The sequence below is a fragment of the Pseudophryne corroboree genome, chromosome 4 (genome assembly GCF_028390025.1).
Source record: "Pseudophryne corroboree isolate aPseCor3 chromosome 4, aPseCor3.hap2, whole genome shotgun sequence".
Taxonomy (NCBI): domain Eukaryota; kingdom Metazoa; phylum Chordata; class Amphibia; order Anura; family Myobatrachidae; genus Pseudophryne; species Pseudophryne corroboree.
Window position 1 is genome coordinate 526,749,889 of NC_086447.1, and position 27,467 is coordinate 526,777,355.

The window sequence follows — 27,467 nt, forward strand, 5'->3', positions numbered from 1 at the left end:
CGGGTGTGACATCTGGAGGGAGGTGACACCAAATGTCAGCTTCTCCACAGTGACAGGAGCCAGGTGCTGCAGCGTGAAAGTCTCCTACAGCACCCGGCTCCTGTCACAGAAGAGGAGGCAGCCCAGTATCTACGGAGATGCTGGGCATGCCATCAGAGTGATGATTCTGGCACCCCAGCGAGGCCACGCCCCCTGTATATAAGACCATACCGCTTTTTGCCGCAACCACGCTGGGAGATCAGTGGTGTGCACCGGGTTTCACCACATCCGGTGACGCCTCTGACTACAGCCACAAAAGTAGCTGAAGTGATTGGATTGGTAAACTGTGAATGTAATATTGCTGTGTGCCAATGTTTCAAAGATGTTCTATAAATTGCCGCTTAGTAGCCAGCCAAATCGCTGCAGCCTGTGGCCTAAACTGGATGAAAATAATATTGTGAGCCGTGAGGTGGTCAAAATTTATGGAAGTGACTGGAGATTAATGTAATTGAGGTTAATAATACTGTAGAATTAAAAAAAAGTGCAAATTATAAAAATTTTAGCTTTTTGTCAATTTTTTAAAAAATACACAAAATCAAAACCTGTCACAGCATTTTTGCAAAACCCAAAGACGAGAACGCATTAGAACCAAAACCAGCAAAAATGGTCCAGGGCACATCTCTACCGTACAATAAATATAAATTTACATCAGTATCATTGGACAATACAGGGCAGTGATCTAACAAAATAGGATGTATGCATACTAGAGACAAGGGATGAAGAGTCACTGTAACTTAGAAAGCAAGTTGAGTTAAGTCAAAGGCACTGGCATATCTACAGTATAATCGGTGCAGTGTGTGTGGTGCTCATGAGCCCATGGGATCCAGGGAGCCTAAAATGCACCTCCTGCACCCATTTTTTCAATACTTACCCTCCGGAGTCAGGCATTGGCAGCAGCAATCCTGCAGAAACCACAGGGAAAATGACACGGTGGCCATTTTCCTGGCATTTTGTGCATACGCAGTAGGAAAATTACCAGTAAAATGGCCACAGTGCCATTTTTGTAGAGACCTGCGCATGCGCACTAGACTCTAGGACAGTAGCATCATCTAGTGACCCTAGTGCCCAGAGCCTATTGCTCTGCCTGCTAGAGAGAAGGAGACCCGGACAGAGACTGCACACGGGCCTCCTCGTCTCTTGATGCGCCCCTGGTCAAAGGGTCGGAAGACGGTTCAGCACTCAGTGAGTGTACCCAATGAAGGTCAGAGTAGCTGAAAGGGAGGTAAGGGGCAGGAGCAATGGCAGCATGGATAGTGCTGGGGAGGAACATGATGATAGAAGGTTCTGCCCATGAGAGCTACCATGCTAAAGGGAGAGTAGACCAGTTGTAGGGTGAACAGAGAAGAAGTGAAGGAGAGAGTGAGGAAAATGGAAATTTAAGAGAAGGGTTTGTAAGCTTTGAAGAAAAAGTAAGTTTTGAGTAAATGTTTAAAGCTAGTGAGATTAAAGAGGGAGTGAGATCCAATGAAGGGGAGCAGAGCAGGAAAAAATTTGGTGGCAAGCATGAAAAGTGGTACAGTAACATGGGTGAAGTTAAGGTGCGGTTGGTGGAAGAGCGGGAGGAGGTAGTGTGAATAAAAATGAGGTTGGAGATAGTACCATAGTAACATAGTAGATGAAGTAAAAAAAAAGACAAAATGTCCATCGAGTTCAACCTGTATTATAATTCTTACACTACTCTGTATATAACTAGTTAACTATAATGACCCTGATTAAGTTTTGTTTATAAGTCTACATAACAGCTATAATTCATGCTTTTTCTAACATTCTCTTCATCTTCTCATCTAATAATGTCCCCTCTCAGCTGCCTCTTTTTGAGTGTAAACATATCTAGCCTAGTAAGCCTTTCCTCATAGTCCAGTGTCACTAACCCCTTGATCGGTTTATTGGCTCGCCTCTGAACCCTTTTAAATTTCCAAGAGATCTTTTTATAGTGCGGTGCCCATAACTGTACACAATATTCAAGGTGTGGCCATACCATTGATTTGTACAGTGGCAGCATTATACTCTCGTCCCTTGTCTCAATTCCCCACTTTATGCATCCTAACACCTTATTTGCTTTTGTTGCTGCGCTTTGACATTGGGAACTGCTACTAAGTCTATTATCAATGACCACCCCCAAATGTTTTTTAACTACCGCTTCCCCTACATTTTCCCCATTTAATTTATATGCTGCCCGATTGTTCCTAGTCCCAAGGTGCATAAGTTTACATTTTTCTATATTGAACATCATTCTCCATTTGTCTGCCCAAACCTTCAGTTTAAATAAATCGTTCTGTAGAGACTCAACATCCATGTCTGAATTAATTACTCTACACTGTTTAGTATCTTCTGCGTAAAATTGACACTGTGCTTTCTAGACCCTCTCCTACAGATGGAGCCGCGCTCCATCGCATATGTGCACTCCCGGCATGACTAGGTGATCCATCCGCCTTGTCATGCAGGGAGTGCACAGAGACGCTCCCATTCTATGAATGGGGCACATCTCCATCACAGCGGAGTGCACAGAGACGCTATCCCTTTCTAGTGAATGGGGTGCAACTCCATCACGGGCACATGGACGGAGGCAGACAGAGATGGTCCAGCGAGCGACAGGCCCCTCGGGCGGGCGTACCCAGGCACAGATGGAGCCACGATTAGTGTGGCTCCATCTGTAGGTCATTAATATATATGTTAAACAGTAATGGCCCGAGCACTGAGGCCCAGTCAGAAAACATCCCATTAACCACTACTTGCTGTTCCCTGTTATCCAGCCAATTACTTACCCAAGTACAAATAGTGTTTCCTAAACCAAGCTCTCTTAATTTGAAGATCAGTCTCTTATGTGGCACTGTGTCAAAGGCTTTAGCAAAATCTAAATAGACCACGTCCACTGTGTTTCCCTTTTCAAGATTATCACTCACTTTCTCATAGAAGCTAATTAAGTTACTTTGACATGACCTGTCCCTCACAAAGCCATGCTGATTTCTATTAATAACCTTGGAGTTATCCAAGTACCCTTCTATGCTATCCCTTATTATACCTTCCAGTATTTTCCCCACTATAGATGTCAAACTTACTGGTCTATAGTTACCGGGAAGAGTTTTAATTCCCTTTTTAAATATTGAGACTACCCCTGCTATACGCCAGTCCTCCGGTATCATTGCTGATGTAATTGAATCATAGAAAATCAAATATAAGGGCCTTACTAATTCTGAGTTAAGCTCCATAAGAACACTTGGGTGCAGTCAATCCAGACCAGGAGATTTGTTTATCTTCATTTTACTTAGTCTTTCCCAGACTATTTCTTCATTTAACCAAGTACTTAGATATGGAAAGTTTTCATAGCTTATGTTATGCACTACTCCCACCAACAGGATGTAGGATGAGTCTTTTGTAAATCAGGGTCAGGAATTTGAACGGAATTCTGAGAGTGATATGGAGCCAGTGAACCAGGTTGCAGAGTGGCTATGCTGACACAGAACAGATACATAGAAAAATTAGGCGTGTTCCAAATCTTCATGATATGTGCCTGATTCATCCAACTTCTCCCATCCAGTAAAAGATACTGTACTCTACATCTTACATATGGTATCTTGGTGGTGTTGAAATATATGTGTCAAATTGACCAGAAGTAGAGTTGTGACATCACAAAATGGTATTTGCTATGTACTTTATAAATATACAGAAATCTGTGTACATGCTGCAAAATAAAAACTAGATCTCACCAAAAAGGAAGATAGCATAAGAAAACAACATACATACTGTTTATGGGTGCATTTTTGACTTAATGAGTACAAAACATATGTGATTCCAGATGGTGATGCTACTTCTAGCAATTCACAGAGGGGAATCATACAATACTGTAGTTCTTATTGCAACAGATTTCATCCCAAATATTATTTTATTAGTACAGACCCTTTGATGAAGTATTTAAATTCCAGCACATAGTGATAAAAAGAATGATGTGAAAATAAAAGTAATGATAACTATGTGTCCAATGCAAAAAAATACATTATGTCATAACTGACATAAGTATATTTAATTTCATGAGCTACACATCTAGAAGTATATGAAATTATATTCAAGTTCGTTGTACAAACAGCAGTTATTTCTTACAGTAGTTTAGTTTTAATGTTTTTTTTATTATAAAAAGGGTAATATGATAAATGTATATATTTAAGAAGCATAACATAAGATTTGTAATAAAGGAGAACATGGTTTAATACCAATAAACCACTAAAGTATATGCCAAACAAATATTCAAGATATAAGTGGCATGGCCAAGGTATATTAATTTCTCTACCATCCTTTTAGGAACAAATGTCATTTTGCTCATTCTTCACCTCAAGTTTATAAAAGCATTTTTTTACATTGATTCTTATCATTTACCACATTTTCTATTTGTTAGACTTGTGTGAATAGAAATACCTAGCATACTTGTCTGCCATGACTAACCACAAACCAATCATACTTGAGCAGTACATACTGTAATGTGCATGGTAAATGTGTATTGATTTTCAATTAAAGAGACTCCCGCACCAGAATATGGATAGATAATAATTTTACAGGAAATATTTGTAATCTAACATTTTGTGCTGATCAAACCAATATTTCAACACAATTGTGTGGCGGTGGTGCTGCTTGTTGATCTAAATATATAATGTTAACAGGAAGAGAAAAAAGGGGCAATGTGCTTGAAAGAGTCCAAACTCACCAACCACCATGATGAGTTTAAGGGCTCTCTTCTCAGCATGAAGGCAGTTATCAAACAACATCTACATGAAACAGAGTTGCTGACTGTTACATCCTAAACAAAAAGTGGTACTGTAGAAGAAAGCTCATTCAGACTGGTAAAAAAAAGGGCTACATTTATTATTTTCTTATTAGCCAAAGTTTAGTTAGATACTTCAGAAACTAATCTCTAAATTGTGAGAAATTCAACATCTTCATTGTGAGAGTCTTAACTGTCTTCTGGCCAGTGTGTCTCCATGGTCACACATGAGTTGACGGGTAGATGCTACCATAAAGGCACTCAGTAACCTGATCCATACGTGCATGCTGCATATGAATAAGGAAAGCAGACAGCTTACTGATGGACGGGATCCCGGCACTTTAAATATTGATGCCAGAATCCCATCCGCCACAGAAACAACTGCGTCTAATGCCCGACAGGTCTCGGAATCCCGGCATCTAAATACCGACACCCGGGATCCCGCCCGCCGTGAGGGGAGTTAGGTGTAGCCATTAGAAGGGGGTTAGGGTTCAGGGATGGGAAAGTTAGGGTTAAATACCGGGGAGAGAGGGTTAGGGTTAGGCACTTAGCAGGGAATGTTAGGTGTAGGCAGCAGGGAAGGAAAGGCTAGGGTTAGGCACCAAGCGGGGAGGATTAGGGTTAGGCACCCACAGGGGAGGGTTAAGGTAGGGAACAGGTGTGCAGGCCCAGCGCTACCCGCTCACCAAAGGGATGCAGTGCAGGGAGGCACCAGACTGGAGAGGCACTCTCCCTGCTCTGCATCCCTGTGCTGAGCTGATTTCTGTGCTGCTGCCAGCTGCTGCGCCTGTCACACTGTAGGACAGGCAGCAGTGCCGGCAGCTTGAAGTCTCCTCTCCCCTCCCCTCCCCTCTCCTCCCCTGTAAGTCTGTGATAGTTCAGAGCTGCGGGACCTTAAAAAGGGGCGGAGCTACATGGGACACAGAAGCAGCCAGGCTTCCTTAGGTAAGTGTGGATGGAAAGAGAATTGGTGAGTGAAAGTGTGTGAGTATCTGTGTGTGTACAGTATGTATGTAGGTGTGTGTGTGTGTGTGTGTGTGTGTGTGTGTGTGTGTGTGTGTGTGTGTGTGTGTGTGTGTGTGTGTATCTGTATATGTATGTTTGACTGTGTGGGCATAAAGCTTCACTGCTACAGGGGGCATTATATGTTTGTGTCACTGCTAAAGGGGGAGTTATATGTTTAGCATAACTACTACAGGTGGCATTATATGTGTAAGCGTCCCTGCTACGGGGGTATTATATGTTTATGTGTCACTGCTACAGGGGGCATTATATGTGTAAGCATCACTACCATGGGGGTGTTATATTTTTATGTGTCACTGCTACAGGGGACATTATATGTTTAGCGCACTGCTACAGGGGGCATTATATGTGTAAGTGTCACTGCTACAGGGGGCGTTATGTGTGTAAGCGTCACTGCTACGGGGTGTTATATGTTTATGTATCACTGCTACAGAGGGCATAATATGTTTAGCATCAATGCTATGGGGGCGTTATATGTGGAAGCGTCACTGCTATGGGGGCTTTATGTCTAAGCATCACTGCTATGGGCGTTATATGTGTAAGCATCACTGCTATAGATGGCATTATATGTTTAGTGTCACTGCTACAGGGGGTTGTTATATGTGTAAGTGTCACTGCTACAGAGGGCGTTATATGTGCAAGCTTTACTGCTCCAGGGGACATTATATGTTTATGTGTCACTGCTACAGGGTGCGTTGTGTGTGTAAGCATCACTGCTACAGAGGGCGCTGTGTGTGTAAGCGTCATTGTTACAGAGGGCATTGTGTGTGTAAGCGTCACTGCTACAGGGTGCGTTGTGTGTGTAAGTATCACTGCTGCACTACTGGGTGCATTATGTGTATAAGCAAGTGTCGCTACTGGGTGTATTATGTGTATAAGTGGTGCCACTACTGGGAGCATTATGTATTAGCATCACTACTACTGGGGGCATTATATGTATAAGCAGCACTACTACGTGCAGTGTAATGTGAATAATATTGTGCTACTGTGTGGCGTAATTTGAAATGGGGATACTATTGTGTGGCAATGCCTCTTCCTTGTTAGTCCACACCTTTAGCGTCACTGCTACAAGGGGGCGTTATATGTGTAAGCGTCATGCTATGGGGGCGTTATATGTGTAAGCATCACTGCTACAGGGGCATTATTATATGTGAAAGCATCCCTGCTATGGGGCGTTATATGTGTAAGTGTCACTGCTACAGGGGGTGTTATATGTGAAAGCATCACTGCTACAGTGGCATATGTGTAAGTGTCACTGCTACAGGGGGCGTTGTGCGTGTAAGCATCACTGTTACAAGAGATGTTGTGTGTGTAAGCGTCACTGCTACAGGGGGCGTTGTGTTTAAGGATCACTGTTACAGAGGGCTTTGTGTGTGTGTAAGCGTCACTGCTACAGGGGGCATTATGTGTGTAAGCATCACTGCTACAGGGTGCATTGTGTGTGTAAGTGTCACTGCTACAGAGGGCATTGTATGTATAAGCGGCACTGCTACAGGAGGCGTTGTGTGTATAAGCAGTGCCACTACTGGGAGCATAATGTATAAGCGGTGCCACTACTGGGGGTATTACTTATAAGAGGCGCCACTACTGGTGCATTATGTGTATAGGTGGTGCCACTACTGGGTTTAGTATGTATATAAGTGGCAGGGCGCAAATTTATAGTTTGCAGGGGGGGGGGGGGGGGGCGCTGAACACCCTAGCACCGGCCCTGCAGGTGAGGGTTAGGGGGATTACTGGGGGGCTGGCGGGATTCTGACCGCCGGCATCCCATCCATCAGGAAATCATACTGAACCCATGAATAGTTGTTCCCGCATTTTGCACATTGCCTGCTCTACACTAATCTACTCTTTTCTGGGTGCTTTATATATTATTATTATGCCATGTACTGAGTCTGGAGTTACCTGGGTCTGCCGTTTGTGTACTATTACTGTGTTACTAATGTGGTTCTTAAACATGGGGCCGGATGTAATACTGTCCAAGTTCGGCGACCATGCAGGATGCCAGATGAATTCAGACATTTTTTTAAAGGGTAATCATTTACAAGGCATGGTTTTGCCTTGTAAGTGATTGCCCCTTTAAAAAACGTTCAAGTTCAGCTACCATGCTGGATGCATTACATCCAGCCCCTTGTTTTGATTAAAATTCTCTAATTGACTTAATTTTTAGTATCTGATGTAGCTCTGTGTAACTCCATGCAAAAGCCCTGAACCCTTGGGCAATGAATCAATTGAATCAAATGGTCTGCTCAAGTGTCTTTGGTTGTTGGTGGCCACAAATTCATATAAAGACCTAACATTACAGTTAGTGAGCTACTACATATGTTTTGTTACTTGCATGGCTTAGTGCACCAAGATGGCGGCACATTTGGGGTGAAAACTTGTGTACCTTCTGATGGAACAGAAGAAAGTCAGTGTGGTTAATGCTGACTGTGTACCTACTGTAAATGCCAAACAAGATTCTGTGTTGCAGGGCAAGATATATGAATATGCTGGATGGGCAGTGTGCAAATAGATCGACAGGATTAAAAGGTCGACAGGGTCAAATGGTTTACATGTAAAATGTAGAAAGTTCAAAAGGCTGACAGGGTCAAAAGGTCAACATAACAATGGTCACCACACATATGGTTGACACCATTTTTTTTTTTTCCTACTTTACCATCCACATGGACTATGATTGGGAATAGTAACCTGCGCAGCGGTAGCAGAGTGAGGCACCTTCCCCAAAGCATGGCGACCAAATCAAGCCATTCGAGGGGGCGTGGTACACTAATGGGGCTTGTTTGTGGTAGAAAAGTGACAAAACAGACAAAAAACAATTGTCTACCTTTTTTGTGTTGACCATTTCCATGACAACCTTTTGACTCTTATTGACATTCTCTACTGTCAACCTATTCTATGTCAGCCTTTTGACCCTATCGACCTTTTGACCAGTTTAATGCATGTCTACCATTAGTGGAAGAACCTGTTGACTGTAGGCATTTTTAGTGTAAATCTAATAATCCTCACCCGGAGGATTCACACCTGATCACAAATGGTCACATGTAACATTTCCCCAGTGCCTGCAATCACATTTAGAAATAAAATAGATTTTCATACACATTCCTCCATTTCACAGTAGTTTAATCTATATAATCTATACTATATTGTAAACATGTTCCCTGTGATACCCTGACCCACATTGTAGAAATACTGGATTCCTTCAGATTGCAGCAGGTTTAGCAGTGCCCACGTTGTCTTCACAAAGGTAAAGAGGAACTTTTATCACACCTTCAGTGCTAGAGTACAATTTTCCAGAAGTAGGAAAACATACAGTAGAAACACATAAAGATGACCTAGTTCCGTCAAATGCTTTCCTCAGTAGTTGAAATATAGTTTTAATTGCTTACATCAGTTCAAGGATTTATCATTTAGATATTTTCTTAAACAACGTAATAAGTCGATTTTCCGCTTGGTTTGGTAATTTCTTTAAAAAAATAGACATAATATTTTTGAAATGTAATTTGTGTATCTTTTCCCTTTAATCTCCACAGTGCGAAGAATGCTTTTCACTTTAAACTCAAAGTAATTGGATCCCTCGGGTAACTTAAGAAAAATATGTTTTTGACCATTAGGAAAAGGAAAAAGAAAATATTTTACCAGTTTGTTGACTGTGTCTTTTCATTATAACCTGTATGGACAAATGAAAGACAACCAAGGCCCTAGGAATGTTTGGAAGGAGAGCCTCATTTCCTGCATGTAAATTATTTATTTTCCTTACTCTTATTATGATGAATAAGGAATGCCAGACATATAGTGGGGCATATACCACTGGTGCAGGCTGGTATGCAACTTGTGATAGTAAGTTGCAGCTTTTTTAGTGCACACATTTTACATTGGTAATTTGGGGAGTCATTCAGACTCCGACGCTATTGCGACGCACAGCGCAGTTTGCCAGTGACGGCAAACTGCACATGCACAGCAGTCGCACAGCAGCTCTGTGGGCATACACATTTCGCTATGCCTGATGGATGCCTATCACTATGTGATTGACAGCAGTGGGCATTTTTCGGTGGCGGTGCGGCATGGGAGGCGTGGTGGTATGAATGGGGGTGGGCTGGGACCATTTCCAATTTAAAACATGGGCGTTGACCGTCTAGCTGCCAGAGGTCAACCCTAGATCTGATGCGTTCACAATTAGATTGCTAATGCATCGTAACGCGGCCTCACATATGCTGGGCGGCCTTGCCCTGTGCTGGGTGGCCCTTAGCATGTGCAGAGATAAACGGAGATCCGGCTGCATATGCAGCAATCTGCGTTCATCTCGGAATAACCCCCTTAGTCTGCAGTTGTGGCCCTATGGCAGCTGCAGTTTCCCTATATGACAATGGCCTTCTACGCTTGCGGCTGTGCAGCTTACATTCACATACCCCCAACACTTCCATTACACACCCACTGAACAGGCCATTTATGCGTGCACTACTAGCCACCTACCAGCCACTGCCCAGGAATGGCCATCACTTTTCTGTTACATTTTTGCTAGCACCTGACCCAATTGCAAAAGTACCTTTGTGCTTGGTGTAATGTATGCGCCACAGGGGTTGTCAGAAATTTGGGCATGCACAGCTGAAAATAATCACTAAACTATGTAAACATTGGCATTGCGCATAGATTGCGTGCAACTCAGGATCAGGCCCTTCATTTTTAAATAATACATTGTGATAAAGCTTAAAAATCAATATTTATTTACACGTTTATATAAAAAAAATATTTTAAAAGTGTGAAAAAATACAGTTTTCAAAGCAGTGCATACAGTGCTTGCTATCACTGTTCTGTAATAATAATAATAACAACAACAACAACACTGTGATACATTTCCATGATTACATAGAATCAGCAGTATGACATGCATAATGTATTACAAATGAAAACGAAAAACATTTGTTTAATTCTAAATAGCCTCTGGCACAGGCAGAAACAGGAAAAATTAAACTTAAAAATGCAGAAAGAAGTGAAGTCAAATAGAAAAGCAATTCCATCTTTCTACATTAAATAACATTTTGTAGATTGCAGATAAAGATGAAAATGTAATTTCCTGTAATAAACACTTTAGTCCCTAGGTGTCTGTGAACCTTTAACACAACACCCAAATGTTTTTCACTGGTATGGTTGAGAATTAATTCCGTAACTTCTGGACAAAGGGCGTACTTTAGAGATGTACAGTACTGTGCAAAAGTTTTAGGAATATGTGGAAAAATGCTACAAAGTATGAATGCTTTCAAAAATAGAAGTGTTAATAGTTTATTTGAAAAGTGGATGAATTGAAAAGAAATCTTAATCAAATAAATATTTGATGTGACCACCCTTTGCCTTCAAAACAGCATAAATTCTTCTAGGTATGCTAGCACACAATTTTTGAAGAAACCCAGCAAGGAGGTTGCTCCAGACATCTTGGAGATCCAACCACAGATCTTATGTAGCTGTAGGCTTGTTCAAAAACTTCTACCTCTTCATGTAATCCCAGACAGACTCAATAATGTAATATCATCACTTCCAGGACTCCTTTTTCTTCTTTACACTGAAGATAGTTCTTAATGACATTGGCTGTATACTTGGGGTCGTTGTCCTGCTGCAGAATAAATTTGGAGCCTATCAGACACCTCCTTGATGGTACTCCTTGTTGGATAAGTACCTGTATGTATTTCTCATCATTGAGGACTCCATTAAATGTGCAGCTACAGGCCATAAGCTGTATCTCCTGTAGCTGTAAACTGGACACAATGCAGCAGTTCATGGAAATCATTGTCATGCAGACGGACCTGATGGCAGTCCAAAAGTGGCAGGGCTAGCATCCCCGATCAGGTGAACACACACTGGCCTGTGTTCGGTCCAGGGGACTTGACAGCAATCCAAGATATACAGGGACTGATTCTGAGTCCTACTCAAGTTGCAATGCACACAGATATTGCAGATTTCAGCATGCTGGGCTTGCTCCAAAGAAAGAAATATGCATCAGCTCATACACTGGATCATGTATCTGCATATGAGTGGAGATCGCTAGTGTGTATGGATTGATCCATCTGTTGAGGTACTAAGATTTCCATGACATTGGCATTTCTGGGCTGTAGATGGGTGGTCACACAAAACTGTTCTGCCTAATGGGGGCATAAGCCATCTTCCTTACCTGATCGTGGAGTGCAGACAGAAATGGGATGTTTGTTTCAGCCATGCATGAGGCTGGAATAAGTCCTGATACCAATGATTACAGCTGTGAACGTAAAAGAACAGTGGGCAGGATAGGCTTCCACATACAGCTTAGTGATGAGCACCGGAAATTTTTCGGGTTTTGTGTTTTGGTTTTGGGTTCGGTTCCGCGGCCGTGTTTTGGGTTCGAACGCGTTTTGGCAAAACCTCACCGAATTTTTTTTGTCGGATTCGGGTGTGTTTTGGATTCGGGTGTTTTTTTCAAAAAACCCTAAAAAACAGCTTAAATCATAGAATTTGGGGGTCATTTTGATCCCAAAGTATTATTAACCTCAATAACCATAATTTCCACTCATTTTCAGTCTATTCTGAACACCTCACACCTCACAATATTATTTTTAGTCCTAAAATTTGCACCGAGGTCGCTGGATGACTAAGCTCAGCGACCCAAGTGGCCGACACAAACACCTGGCCCATCTAGGAGTGGCACTGCAGTGTCACGCAGGATGGCCCTTCAAAAAACTACTCCCCAAACAGCACATGACGCAAAGAAGAAAAAAAAGAGGCGCAATGAGGTAGCTGTGTGACTAAGATAAGCGACCCTAGTGGCCGACACAAACACCTGGCCCATCTAGGAGTGGCACTGCAGTGTCACGCAGGATGGCCCTTCCAAAAAACACCCCCCAAACAGCACATGACGCAAAGAAAAAAAGAGGCGCAATGAGGTAGCTGTGTGACTAAGATAAGCGACCAAAGTGGCCGACACAAACACCTGGCCCATCTAGGAGTGGCACTGCAGTGTCACGCAGGATGGCCCTTCCAAAAAACACCCCCCAAACAGCACATGACGCAAAGAAAAAAAGAGGCGCAATGAGGTAGCTGTGTGACTAAGATAAGCGACCCAAGTGGCCGACACAAACACCTGGCCCATCTAGGAGTGGCACTGCAATGTCACGCAGGATGGCCCTTCCAAAAAACACCCCCCAAACAGCACATGACGCAAAGAAAAAAGAGGCGCAATGAGGTAGCTGTGTGACTAAGATAAGCGACCCAAGTGGCCGACACAAACACCTGGCCCATCTAGGAGTGGCACTGCAGTGTCACGCAGGATGGCCCTTCCAAAAACTACTCCCCAAACAGCACATGACGCAAAGAAAAATGAAAGAAAAAAGAGGTGCAAGATGGAATTGTCCTTGGGCCCTCCCACCCACCCTTATGTTGTATAAACAGGACATGCACACTTTAACCAACCCATCATTTCAGTGACAGGGTCTGCCACACGACTGTGACTGAAATGACGGGTTGGTTTGGACCCCCACCAAAAAAGAAGCAATTAATCTCTCCTTGCACAAACTGGCTCTACAGAGGCAAGATGTCCACCTCATCATCATCCTCCGATATATCACCGTGTACATCCCCCTCCTCACAGATTATCAATTCGTCCCCACTGGAATCCACCATCTCAGCTCCCTGTGTACTTTGTGGAGGCAATTGCTGCTGGTCAATGTCTCCACGGAGGAATTGATTATAATTCATTTTAATGAACATCATCTTCTCCACATTTTCTGGATTTAACCTCGTACGCCGATTGCTGACAAGGTGAGCGGCGGCACTAAACACTCTTTCGGAGTACACACTTGTGGGAGGGCAACTTAGGTAGAATAAAGCCAGTTTGTGCAAGGGCCTCCAAATTGCCTCTTTTTCCTGCCAGTATAAGTACGGACTGTCTGACGTGCCTACTTGGATGCGGTCACTCATATAATCCTCCACCATTCTTTCAATGGGGAGAGAATCATATGCAGTGACAGTAGACGACATGTCCGTAATCGTTGTCAGGTCTTTCAGTCCGGACCAGATGTCAGCATCAGCAGTCGCTCCAGACTGCCCTGCATCACCGCCAGCGGGTGGGCTCGGAATTCTGAGCCTTTTCCTCGCACCCCCAGTTGCGGGAGAATGTGAAGGAGGAGATGTTGACAGGTCGCGTTCCGCTTGACTTGACAATTTTGTCACCAGCAGTTCTTTGAACCCCAGCAGACTTGTGTCTGCCGGAAAGAGAGATCCAAGGTAGGTTTTAAATCTAGGATCGAGCACGGTGGACAAAATGTAGTGCTCTGATTTCAACAGATTGACCACCCGTGAATCCTTGTTAAGCGAATTAAGGGCTCCATCCACAAGTCCCACATGCCTAGCGGAATCGCTCTGTGTTAGCTCCTCCTTCAATGTCTCCAGCTTCTTCTGCAAAAGCCTGATGAGGGGAATGACCTGACTCAGGCTGGCAGTGTCTGAACTGACTTCACGTGTGGCAAGTTCAAAAGGTTGCAGAACCTTGCACAATGTTGAAATCATTCTCCACTGCGCTTGAGACAGGTGCATTCCACCTCCTATATCGTGCTCAGTTGTATAGGCTTGAATGGCCTTTTGCTGCTCCTCCAACCTCTGAAGCATATAGAGGGTTGAATTCCACCTCGTTACCACTTCTTGCTTCAGATGATGGCAGGGCAGGTTCAGGCGTTTTTGGTGGTGCTCCAGTCTTCTGTACGTGGTGCCTGTACGCCGAAAGTGTCCCGCAATTCTTCTGGCCACCGACAGCATCTCTTGCATGCCCCTCTCGTTTTTTAAATAATTCTGCACCACCAAAATCAAGGTATGTGCAAAACATGGGACATGCTGGAATTTGCCCATATTTAATGCACACACAATATTGCTGGCGTTGTCCGATTCCACAAATCAACAGGAGAGTCCAATTGGGGTAAGCCATTCTGCGATGATCTTCCTCAGTTGCCGTAAGAGGTTTTTAGCTGTGTGCGTATTCTGGAAAGCGGTGATACAAAGCGTAGCCTGCCTAGGAAAGAGTTGGCGTTTGCGAGATGCTGCTACTGGTGCCGCCGCTGCTGTTCTTGTGGCGGGAGTCCATACATCTACCCAGTGGGCTGTCACAGTCATATAGTCCTGAGCCTGCCCTGCTCCACTTGTCCACATGTCCGTGGTTAAGTGGACATTGGGTACAACTGCATTTTTTAGGACACTGGTGAGTCTTTTTCTGAGGTCTGTGTATATTTTCGGTATCGCCTGCCTAGAGAAATGGAACCTAGATGGTATTTGGTACCGGGGACACAGTACCTCCAACAAGTCTCTAGTTGGCTCTGCAGTAATGATGGATACCGGAACCACGTTTCTCACCGCCCAGGATGCCAAGGCCTCAGTTATCCGCTTTGCAGCAGGATGACTGCTGTGATATTTCATCTTCCTCGCAAAGGACTGTTGGACAGTCAATTGCTTGGTGGAAGTAGTAAAAGCGGTCTTACGAGTACGACTTCCCCTCTGGGATGACCATCGACTCCCAGCAGCAACAACAGCAGCGCCAGCAGCAGTAGGCGTTACACGCAAGGATGCATCAGAGGAATCCCAGGCAGGAGAGGACTCGTCAGAATTGCCAGTGACATGGCCTGCAGGACTATTGGCATTCCTGGGGAAGGAGGAAATTGACACTGAGGGAGTTGGTGGGGTGGTTTGCGTGAGCTTGGTTACAAGAGGAAGGGATTTACTGGTCAGTGGACTGCTTCCGCTGTCGCCCAAAGTTTTTGAACTTGTCACTGACTTATGATGAATGCGCTGCAGGTGACGTATAAGGGAGGATGTTCCGAGGTGGTTAACGTCCTTACCCCTACTTATTACAGCTTGACAAAGGCAACACACGGCTTGACAAATGTTGTCCGCATTTCTGTTGAAATACTTCCACACCGAAGAGCTGATTTTTTTGGTATTTTCACCAGGCATGTCAATGGCCCTATTCCTCCCACGGACAACAGGTGTCTCCCCGGGTGCCTGACTTAAACAAACCACCTCACCATCAGAATCCTCCTGGTCAATTTCCTCCCCAGCGCCAGCAACACCCATATCCTCCTCATCCTGGTGTACTTCAACACTGACATCTTCAATCTGACTATCAGGAACTGGACTGCGGGTGCTCCTTCCAGCACTTGCAGGGGGCGTGCAAATGGTGGAAGGCGCATGCTCTTCACGTCCAGTGTTGGGAAGGTCAGGCATCGCAAACGACACAATTGGACTCTCCTTGTGGATTTGTGATTTCGAAAAACGCACAGTTCTTTGCTGTGCTTTTGCCAGCTTGAGTCTTTTCATTTTTCTAGCGAGAGGCTGAGTGCTTCCATCCTCATGTGAAGCTGAACCACTAGCCATGAACATAGGCCAGGGCCTCAGCCGTTCCTTGCCACTCCGTGTGGTAAATGGCATATTGGCAAGTTTACGCTTCTCCTCCGACAATTTTATTTTAGATTTTTGAGTCCTTTTTTTACTGATATTTGGTGTTTTGGATTTTACATGCTCTGTACTATGACATTGGGCATCGGCCTTGGCAGACGACTTTGATGGCATTTCATCGTCTCGGCCATGATTAGTGGCAGCAGCTTCAGCACGAGGTGGAAGTCGATCTTCATCTTTCCCTATTTTTGGAACCTCAACATTTTTGTTCTCCATATTTTAATAGGCACAACTAAAAGGCACCTCAGGTAAACAATGGAGATGGATGGATACAAGTATACTTATGGATGGACGAGCGACTGCCGACACAGAGGTATATATTATATAATGACGGACCTGCTGGACACTGTCAGCACTGCAGACTCCTAAAGTAAGCTACTAGTATCAAGAAGATAGAAAAAAAAAAAAAACACCACAGGTAGGTGGTATACAATTATGGATGGACGAGCGACTGCCGACACAGAGGTAGCTACAGCCGTGGACTACCGTACTGCGTCTGCTGCTAATATAGACTGGATGATAATGATATAAAAAATATATATATATCACAACTGCAGCCGGACAGGTATATATTATATAATGACGGACCTGCTGGACACTGTCAGCACTGCAGACTCCTAAAGTAAGCTACTAGTATCAAGAAGATAAAAAAAAAAAAAAACACCACAGGTAGGTGGTATACAATTATGGATGGACGAGCGACTGCCGACACAGAGGTAGCTACAGCCGTGGACTACCGTACTGCGTCTGCTGCTAATATAGACTGGATGATAATGATATAAAAAATATATATATATCACTACTGCAGCCGGACAGGTATATATTATATAATGACGGACCTGCTGGACACTGTCAGCACTGCAGACTCCTAAAGTAAGCTACTAGTATCAAGAAGATAGAAAAAAAAAAAACACAACAGGTAGGTGGTATACAATTATGGATGGACGAGCGACTGCCGACACAGAGGTAGCTACAGCCGTGGACTACCGTACTGCGTCTGCTGCTAATATAGACTGGATGATAATGATATAAAAAATATATATATATCACTACTGCAGCCGGACAGGTATATATTATATAATGACGGACCTGCTGGACACTGTCAGCACTGCAGACTCCTAAAGTAAGCTACTAGTATCAAGAAGATAGAAAAAAAAAAAAACACAACAGGTAGGTGGTATACAATTATGGATGGACGAGCGACTGCCGACACAGAGGTAGCTACAGCCGTGGACTACCGTACTGCGTCTGCTGCTAATATAGACTTGATGATAATGATATTAAAAATATATATATATCACTACTGCAGCCGGACAGGTATATATTATATAATGACGGACCTGCTGGACACTGTCAGCACTGCAGACTCCTAAAGTAAACTACTAGTATGAAGAAGATAGAAAAAAAAAAAAACCACCACAGGTAGGTATACAATTATGGACGAGCGACTGCCGACACAGAGGTAGCTACAGCCGTGGACTACCGTACTGCGTCTGCTGCTAGTATAGACTGGATGATAATGATATAAAAAATATATATATATCACTACTGCAGGACAGGTATATATTATATAATGACGGACCTGCTGGACACTGTCAGCAGAATGCGTTTATAGAATAAAAACACCACACGACGAGTGTTTAACTTTTTCAGGCAGACAATCACAATATACTGGTGGTCACTGGTCACTGGTCAGTCACACTGGCAGTGGCACTCTGGCAGCAAAAGTGTGCACTGTTAAAATAAGAATTTACTTACCGATAATTCTATTTCTCGTAGTCCGTAGTGGATGCTGGGAACTCCGTAAGGACCATGGGGAATAGCGGCTCCGCAGGAGACTGGGCACATCTAAAGAAAGCTTTAGGACTATCTGGTGTGCACTGGCTCCTCCCCCTATGACCCTCCTCCAAGCCTCAGTTAGGATACTGTGCCCGGACGAGCGTACACAATAAGGAAGGATTTTGAATCCCGGGTAAGACTCATACCAGCCACACCAATCACACCGTACAACTTGTGATATGAAACCCAGTTAACAGCATGATAACAGAGGAGCTTCTGAATAGATGGCTCACAACAAGAACCCGATTAGTTAACAATAACTATGTACAAGTATTGCAGACAATCCGCACTTGGGATGGGCGCCCAGCATCCACTACGGACTACGAGAAATAGAATTATCGGTAAGTAAATTCTTATTTTCTCTGACGTCCTAGTGGATGCTGGGAACTCCGTAAGGACCATGGGGATTATACCAAAGCTCCCAAACGGGCGGGAGAGTGCGGATGACTCTGCAGCACCGAATGAGAGAACTCCAGGTCCTCCTCAGCCAGGGTATCAAATTCGTAGAATTTTGCAAACGTGTTTGCCCCTGACCAAGTAGCTGCTCGGCAAGTTGTAAAGCCGAGACCCCTCGGGCAGCCGCCCAAGATGAGCCCACCGTCCTTGTGGAATGGGCTTTTATTGATTTAGGCTGCGGTAATCCTACCGCAGAATGCGCCAGCTGAATAGTGCTACAAATCCAGCGCGCAATAGACTGCTTAGAAGCAGGAGCACCCAGCTTGTTGGGTGCCATCAGGATAAACAGCGAGTCAGTTTTCCTGACTCCAGCCGTCCTGGAAAAATAAAATTTTCAGGGCCCTGACTACGTCCAGCAACTTGGAATCCTCCAAGTCCCCAGTAGCCGCAGGCAGCACAATAGGTTGTTTCGAGTGAAAACCTGAGACCACCTTCGGGAGAAACTGAGGACGAGTCCTCAACTCTGCCCTATCCCTATAGAAAATCAGATAAGGCCTTTTACATGACAAAGCCGCCAATTCTGACACACGCCCGGCCAAGGCCAAGGCCAACAGCATGACCACTTTCCACGCGAGATACTTTAGCTCCATGGTTTTAAGTGGCTCAACCAATGCGACTTTAGGAAATCCAACACCACGTTGAGATCCAAAAAGTGACACAGGAGGCACAAAAGGAGGCTGAATATGTAGTACTCCTTTAACCAAAGTCTGAACTTCAGGCAGTGAAGCCAGTTCTTTCTGGAAGAAAATCGACAGAGCCGAAATCTGGACCTTGATTGACCCCAATTTGAGGCCCAAACGTCACCCCTGCTTGCAGGAAGTGCAGGAATCGACATAGTTGAAATTCCTCCGTCGGGGCCTTCATGGCCTCCCACCAAGCAACAAATTTTCGCCAAACGCGGCGATAATGTCTTGCGGTGACATCCTTCCTGGCTATGATCAGGGTAGGGATGACTTCCTTCGGAATACCCTTTTCCTTTAGGATCCGGTGTTCTACCGCCATGCCGTCAAACGCAGCCGCGGTAAGTCTTGGAACAGACAGGGTCCCTGCTGCAGCAGGTCTTGTCTGAGCGGCAGAGGCCAAGGGTCCTCTGCCAGCATCTCTTGAAGTTCCGGGTACCAAGCTCTTCATGGCCAATCCGGAACCCCGAGTATGGTTTTCACTCCTCGCCTTCTTATTATTCTCAGTACCTTGGGTATGAGAGGTAGAGGAGGAGACACATAAACCGACTGGTACACCCACGGTGTCACTAGAGCGTCCCCAGCGATCGCCTTGACCTGGCGCAATATCTTTTCAACTTCTTGTTGAGGCGGGACGCCATCATGTCCACCCGTGGTCATTCCCAACGGTTTACCCGCATTTGGAAAACATCTGGATGAAGTCCCCATTCTCCTGGGTGTAGGTCGCCCATCGGAGAATCCTTGTGGCTTCTGCCATCGCCATCCTGCTTCTTGTGCCGCCCTGTCTGTTTACATGGGCGACCGCCGTGATGTCGTCTGATTGGATCAGTACCGGCTGGTTCTGAAGCAGGGGCCTTGCTTGGCTTAGGGCATTGTAAATGGCCCTTAGCTGCAGAATATTTATGTGAAGTGAAATCTCCTTGGAAAATTTCTTCCCTGTGTGACTGCACCCCAGCCCGGAAGGCTGGCATCTGTGGTCACCAGGACCCAGTCCTGTATTCCGAATCTGCGGCCCTCTAGTAGATGAGCCCTCTGCAGCCACCACAGCAGCGACACCCTGTTTCTTGCTGACAGGGTTATCCGCTGTTGTATCTGTAGATGGGACCCGGACCATTAGTCCCACAGGTCCCACTGGAACGTCCTTGCGTGGAGTCTTCCGAATGGAATTATGCTTCGTACGAAGCTACCATTCTTCCCAGGACTCGTGTGCATTGATGTACCGACACCTGTCCTGGTTTTAGGATGTCTCTGACTAGAGATGACAACTCCTCGGCTTTTTCCACTGGAAAAAACACTCTTTTCTGGTCTGCGTTCAGAAACATTCCCAGGAACAGAAGACGTGTCGTCGGGACCAGCTGTGACTTTGGAATATTGAGAATCCAGTCGTGCTGTTGTAGCACTTCTGCTACCCCCACTACCAACTGTTCTTTGGACCTCGCCTTTATCAGGAGATCGTCCAAGTACGGGATAATAAAAACTTCCTTCTTGCGAAGGAGTATCGTCACTTCGGCCATTACCTAGGTAAAGACCTTCGGTGCCGTGGACAACTCCAACGGCCGCGTCTGGAACTGATAGTGACAGTCCTGTACCACATATCTGAGGTACTCCTGGTGAGGGGGGTAAATGGGGACATGCAGGTACGCATCCTTGATGTCCAGGGAGACCCTGTAATCCCCCTCGTCCAGGCTCGTAATAACCGCCCTGAGCGATTCCATCTTGAACTTGAATCTTCTGATATAAAAGTTCAAGTATTTTAATTTCAAGATGGGTCTCACCGAACCGTTTCGGTACCACAACCACTGTGGAATAGTAACCCCTTCCTTGCTGAAGGAGGGGTACCTTGACAATCACTTGTTGTGATTATAGTGTTGAATATCCACCAACACCGTCTCCCTGTCAGAGGGAGGTGCCGGTAAGGCAGATTTTAGGAAACGGCGCGGGGAAGAACGTCTCGAACTCCAGCCTGTACCCCTGAGATCCTGCTTGAAGGACCCAGGGATCCATGTAAGAGAGCCCACTGTCCGCTGAAATATCTGAGACGGGCCCCCACCGTACCCGGGTCCGCCTGAGCATCCCCAGCACCATGCTGTGGACCTACCGGACGCAGGGAGGACTTCTGCTCTTGGGAACTAGCTGTGTGTTGCAGCTTTTTCCTCTACCCTTGTCTCTCGGCAGAAAGGATGAGCCTCTAGCCCTCTTGCTTTTCTGGGGCCGAAAGGACTGTACTTGATGATACGGTGCTTTCTTTTGTTGTGGGGTAGCCTGTGGCAAAAAAATCGATTTCCCAGCAGTAGCTGTGGAAACGAGGTATGAAAAACTATCCCCAAAAAGTTTTACCCCCTTATAGGGCAACTTCCATGTGCCGATTCGAGTCGGCATCGCCTGACCATTGTCAAGTCTATAACCCCCGTCTGGCGGCAATGGACCTAGCGCTTATTTTTGATGCCAGCCGGCAAATATCCCTCTGTGCATCACGCATGTATAAGACCACGTCTTTTATATGCTCTATTTTCAGCAAAATATTGTCCCTATCCATAGTTATTTTCCGACAGGGAATCTGACCACGCAGCGGGAGCACTGCACATCCATGCCGAAGCAACGGCTGGTCGCAATATAATGCCCTAGTGTGTGACCATATCTTATAGGGTACCCTCCTGCTTTCTATCAGCAGGTTCCTTCAGGGCGGCCGTATCCGGAGACGGTAGTGCCACCTTTTCTGATAAGCGTGTAAGCGCTGTATCTACCCTATGGGGTGTTTCCCCGCGTGACCTATCCTCTGGCGGGAAAGGGTACGCTGCCAATAACCGTTGTAAAAATTATCAATTTCTTACCGGGGGAAGACCACTCTTCCTCACACACCTCATTTAATTTCTCAGATGCAGGAAAAACTACTAATAGTTTTCTCTCACCAAACACAATACCCTTTTATGTGGTACCTGGGGTATAATCATAAATGTGTAATACATTTTTCATTGCCTCAATCCTGTAATGGGTGGACCTATTTGGAGGGTACACCAGTCTCATCGATGTCGACACTGGAGTCAGTATCCGTGTCGACATCTGTGTCTGTTATCTGAGGTAGCGGGCGATTTTAAAGCCCCCCATGACATTTGAGACGCTGGAACAGGCACAAGCTGAGTAGCCGGCTGTTCCGTGTCGTCGACCTTTTATGTAAGGAGTTGACACTTTCACGTAATCCTTCCATAAGTTCAACCACCCCGGTGTCGACCCCGCAGGGGGTGACAACATATTTACAGGCATTCGCTCCGCCTCCACCTCATTATCCTCCACATACCTGTCGACACAGCCGTACCGACACACAGCACACACACAGGAAATGCTCTGATAGAGGACAGGACCCCACAAAGCCCTTTGGGGAGACAGAGGGAGAGTATGCCAGCACACACCAGGGCGCTATATATCACAGGGATAGCACCTATAAAAAAGTGTTTTCCCTTATAGCTGCATATATTTGTATACTGCGCCTAAATTGTGCCCCCCCTCTCTTTTTAACCCTTTCTGTAGTGTATTAACTGCAGGGGAGAGCCAGGGAGCTTCCCTCCAACGGAGCTGTGAGGGAAAATGGCGCCAGTGTGCTGAGGAGATAGGCTCCGCCCCTTCTCGGCGGACTTTTCTCCCGCTTTTTTCTGGAATCTGGCAGGGGTTAATATACATCCATATAGCCCTGGGGGTTATATGTGATGTATTTTTGCCAGCCAAGGTGTTTATATTGCTGCTCAGGGCGCCCCCCCCCCAGCGCCCTGCACCCATCAGTGACCGGAGTGTGTGGTGTGCATGAGGAGCAATGGCACACAGCTGCAGTGCTGTGCGCTACCTTGGTCCACTGACCAGTAAATCCCTTCCTCTTGTAACCAAGCTCACGCAAACCACCCCACCAACTCCCTCAGTGTCAATTTCCTCCTTCCCCAGGAATGCCAATAGTCCTGCAGGCCATGTCACTGGCAATTCTGACGATTCCTCTCCTGCCTGGGATTCCTCCGATGCATCCTTGCGTGTAACGCCTACTGCTGCTGGCGCTGCTGTTGTTGCTGCTGGGAGTCGATGGTCATCCCAGAGGGGAAATCGTAAGACCACTTTCACTACTTCCACCAAGCAATTGACTGTCCAACAGTCCTTTGCGAGGAAGATGAAATATCACAGCAGTCATCCTGCTGAAAAGCGGATAACTGAGGCCTTGGCATCCTGGGTGGTGAGAAACGTGGTTCCGGTATCCATCATTACTGCAGAGCCAACTAGAGTCACCAGTGTCCTAAAAAATGCAGCTGTACCCAATGTCCACTTAACCACGGACATGTGGACAAGTGGAGCAGGGCAGGGTCAGGACTATATGACTGTGACAGCCCACTGGGTAGATGTATGGACTCCCGCCGCAAGAACAGCAGCGGCGGCACCAGTAGCAGCATCTCGCAAACGCCAACTCTTTCCTAGGCAGGCTACGCTTTGTATCACCGGTTTCCAGAATACGCACACAGCTGAAAACCTCTTACGGCAACTGAGGAAGATCATCGCGGAATGGCTTACCCAAATTGGACTCTCCTGTGGATTTGTGGCATCGGACAACGCCAGCAATATTGTGTGTGCATTAAATATGGGCAAATTCCAGCACGTCCCATGTTTTGCACATACCTTGAATTTGGTGGTGCAGAATTTTTTTAAAAACGAGAGGGGCGTGCAAGAGATGCTGTCGGTGGCCAGAAGAATTGCGGGACACTTTCGGCGTACAGGCACCACGTACTGAAGACTGGAGCAACACCAAAAACGCCTGAACCTGCCCTGCCATCATCTGAAGCAAGAAGTGGTAACGAGGTGGAATTCAACCCTATATATGCTTCAGAGGTTGGAGGAGCAGCAAAAGGCCATTCAAGCCTATACAATTCAGCACGATATAGGAGGTGGAATGCACCTGACTCAAGCGCAGTTGAGAATGATTTCAACGTTGTGCAAGGTTCTGCTGCCCTTTGAACTTGCCACACGTGAAGTCAGTTCAGACACTGCCAGCCTGAGTCAGGTCATTCCCCTCATCAGGCTTTTGCAGAAGAAGCTGGAGACATTGAAGGAGGAGCTAACACGGAGCGATTCCGCTAGGCATGTGGGACTTGTTGATGGAGCCCTTAATTCGCTTAACAAGGATTCACGGGTGGTCAATCTGTTGAAATCAGAGCACTACATTTTGGCCACCGTGCTCGATCCTAGATTTAAAACCTACCTTGGATCTCTCTTTCCAGCAGACACAAGTCTGCTGGGGTTCAAAGACCTGCTGGTGAGAAAATTGTCAAGTCAAGCGGAACGCGACCTGTCAACATCTCCTCCTTCACATTCTCCCGCAACTGGGGGTGCGAGGAAAAGGCTCAGAATTCCGAGCCCACCCGCTGGCGGTGATGCAGGGCAGTCTGGAGCGACTGCTGATGCTGACATCTGGTCCGGACTGAAGGACCTGACAACGATTACGGACATGTCGTCTACTGTCACTGCATATGATTCTCTCCCCATTGAAAGAATGGTGGAGGATTATATGAGTGACCGCATCCAAGTAGGCACGTCACACAGTCCGTACTTATACTGGCAGGAAAAAGAGGCAATTTGGAGGCCCTTGCACAAACTGGCTTTATTCTACCTAAGTTGCCCTCCCACAAGTGTGTACTCCGAAAGAGTGTTTAGTGCCGCCGCTCACCTTGTCAGCAATCGGCGTACGAGGTTACTTCCAGAAAATGTGGAGAAGATGATGTTCATTAAAATGAATTATAATCAATTCCTCCGTGGAGACATTGACCAGCAGCAATTGCCTCCACAAAGTACACAGGGAGCTGAGATGGTGGATTCCAGTGGGGACGAATTGATAATCTGTGAGGAGGGGGATGTACACGGTGATATATCGGAGGATGATGATGAGGTGGACATCTTGCCTCTGTAGAGCCAGTTTGTGCAAGGAGAGATTGATTGCTTCTTTTTTGGTGGGGGTCCAAACCAACCCGTCATTTCAGTCACAGTCGTGTGGCAGACCCTGTCACTGAAATGATGGGTTGGTTAAAGTGTGCATGTCCTGTTTATACAACATAAGGGTGGGTGGGAGGGCCCAAGGACAATTCCATCTTGCACCTCTTTTTTCTTTAATTTTTCTTTGCGTCATGTGCAGTTTGGTGAGTGTTTTTTGGAAGGGCCATCCTGCGTGACACTGCAGTGCCACTCCTAGATGGGCCCGGTGTTTGTGTCGGCCACTAGGGTCGCTTATCTTACTCACACAGCTACCTCATTGCGCCTCTTTTTTTCTTTGCGTCATGTGCTGTTTGGGGAGTGTTTTTTGGAAGGGCCATCCTGCGTGACACTGCAGTGCCACTCCTAGATGGGCCAGGTGTTTGTGTCGGCCACTAGGGTCGCTTATCTTACTCACACAGCTACCTCATTGCGCCTCTTTTTTTCTTTGCGTCATGTGCTGTTTGGGGAGGGTTTTTTGGAAGGGACATCCTGCGTGACACTGCAGTGCCACTCCTAGATGGGCCAGGTGTTTGTGTCGGCCACTAGGGTCGCTTATCTTACTCACACAGCTACCTCATTGCGCCTCTTTTTTTCTTTGCGTCATGTGCTGTTTGGGGAGGGTTTTTTGGAAGGGCCATCCTGCGTGACACTGCAGTGCCACTCCTAGATGGGCCAGGTGTTTGTGTCGGCCACTAGGGTCGCTTATCTTACTCACACAGCTACCTCATTGCGCCTCTTTTTTTCTTTGCGTCATGTGCTGTTTGGGGAGGGTTTTTTGGAAGGGCCATCCTGCGTGACACTGCAGTGCCACTCCTAGATGGGCCAGGTGTTTGTGTCGGCCACTAGGGTCGCTTAGCTTACTCACACAGTCAGCTACCTCATTGCGCCTCTTTTTTTCTTTGCGTCGTGTGCTGTTTGGGGAGGGTTTTTTGGAAGGGCCATCCTGCGTGACACTGCAGTGCCACTCCTAGATGGGCCAGGTGTTTGTGTCGGCCACTAGGGTCGCTTATCTTACTCACACAGCTACCTCATTGCGCCTCTTTTTTTCTTTGCGTCATGTGCTGTTTGGGGAGGGTTTTTTGGAAGGGCCATCCTGTCTGACACTGCAGTGCCACTCCTAGATGGGCCAGGTGTTTGTGTCGGCCACTAGGGTCGCTTAGCTTAGTCATCCAGCGACCTCGGTGCAAATTTTAGGACTAAAAATAATATTGTGAGGTGTGAGGTATTCAGAATAGACTGAAAATGAGTGGAAATTATGGTTATTGAGGTTAATAATACTATGGGATCAAAATGACCCCCAAATTCTATGATTTAAGCTGTTTTTTAGTGTTTTTTGAAAAAAACACCCGAATCCAAAACACACCCGAATCCGACAAAAAAAATTCGGTGAGGTTTTGCCAAAACGCGGTCGAACCCAAAACACGGCCGCGGAACCGAACCCAAAACCAAAACACAAAACCCGAAAAATTTCAAGTGCACATCTCTACTTTTATCACTGCTTAGTACATATCCCCCATAGGGGTCTATTCATGAAGCAATGAAAAGAGTGGAGAAGTTGCACATGGCAACCAATCAGCTGCTCTGTGTAATTTTATAGTATGCAAATTATAAATGTTACATCAATGCTGATTGATTGCCATGGGCAACTTCTCCACTGGTTCACTTCTCCACACTTTGCACTGTTTCATGAATAGACCATATTATGGTATACACAATGTCATATTTACACTACCCCATAAATAAAATGACTGAATGTTTATCACCCTGGCCCTGTTAACCAGTTTACAATATTTTTCACATATTACAAAAAGTAAAGCTTGGCCTCAATCCCTTTATTTTACAAAAGACAATAAATGATGATGTTTCTATAGCTTAGGATGGACTATGGGGGTTATTCAGGTTGCTGGGGAGTGGGGACTGCCCATTGCAGGGCAAAACCACCCAGCATGCTAAATGGCCTGCCCTGTGGCTGCAACCACAATTTAATTGCGGTCGCAGCAACTGTGGATGACCCCCTGCAGCTGCAGCTAGGCTGCATATCAAGGTGGTCCGCCACCATTTTCTTGATTGGAGTCACTGCGCGTGATGTCACGCAGCCACCCCGAAGACACAACTGACCCATGCTGATTTTGACGCACCGCCCCCCGCAGCGCTCAGTTGCCACCCCCCGCCTGACCCTTCTCAGCCAATGCGATCAGATCACATTGACTGCTAGCGCACACGCA

General features: G+C 45.8%; 1 protein-coding gene and 1 non-coding gene across 2 annotated transcripts in view; both read left to right on the forward strand.

Annotated features, from left to right (window-relative positions):
• The window catches only part of NKAIN2 (sodium/potassium transporting ATPase interacting 2), a 1,538,622-nt gene that overhangs the window by 1,081,852 nt on the left and 429,303 nt on the right, over positions 1-27,467 (forward strand). The gene's annotated exons all lie outside the window — the stretch shown is intronic.
• Positions 4,662-4,873, forward strand: LOC134913266 (small nucleolar RNA U3). The gene has a single exon (XR_010177046.1). It is a non-coding gene; the product is annotated as a small nucleolar RNA U3 (small nucleolar RNA).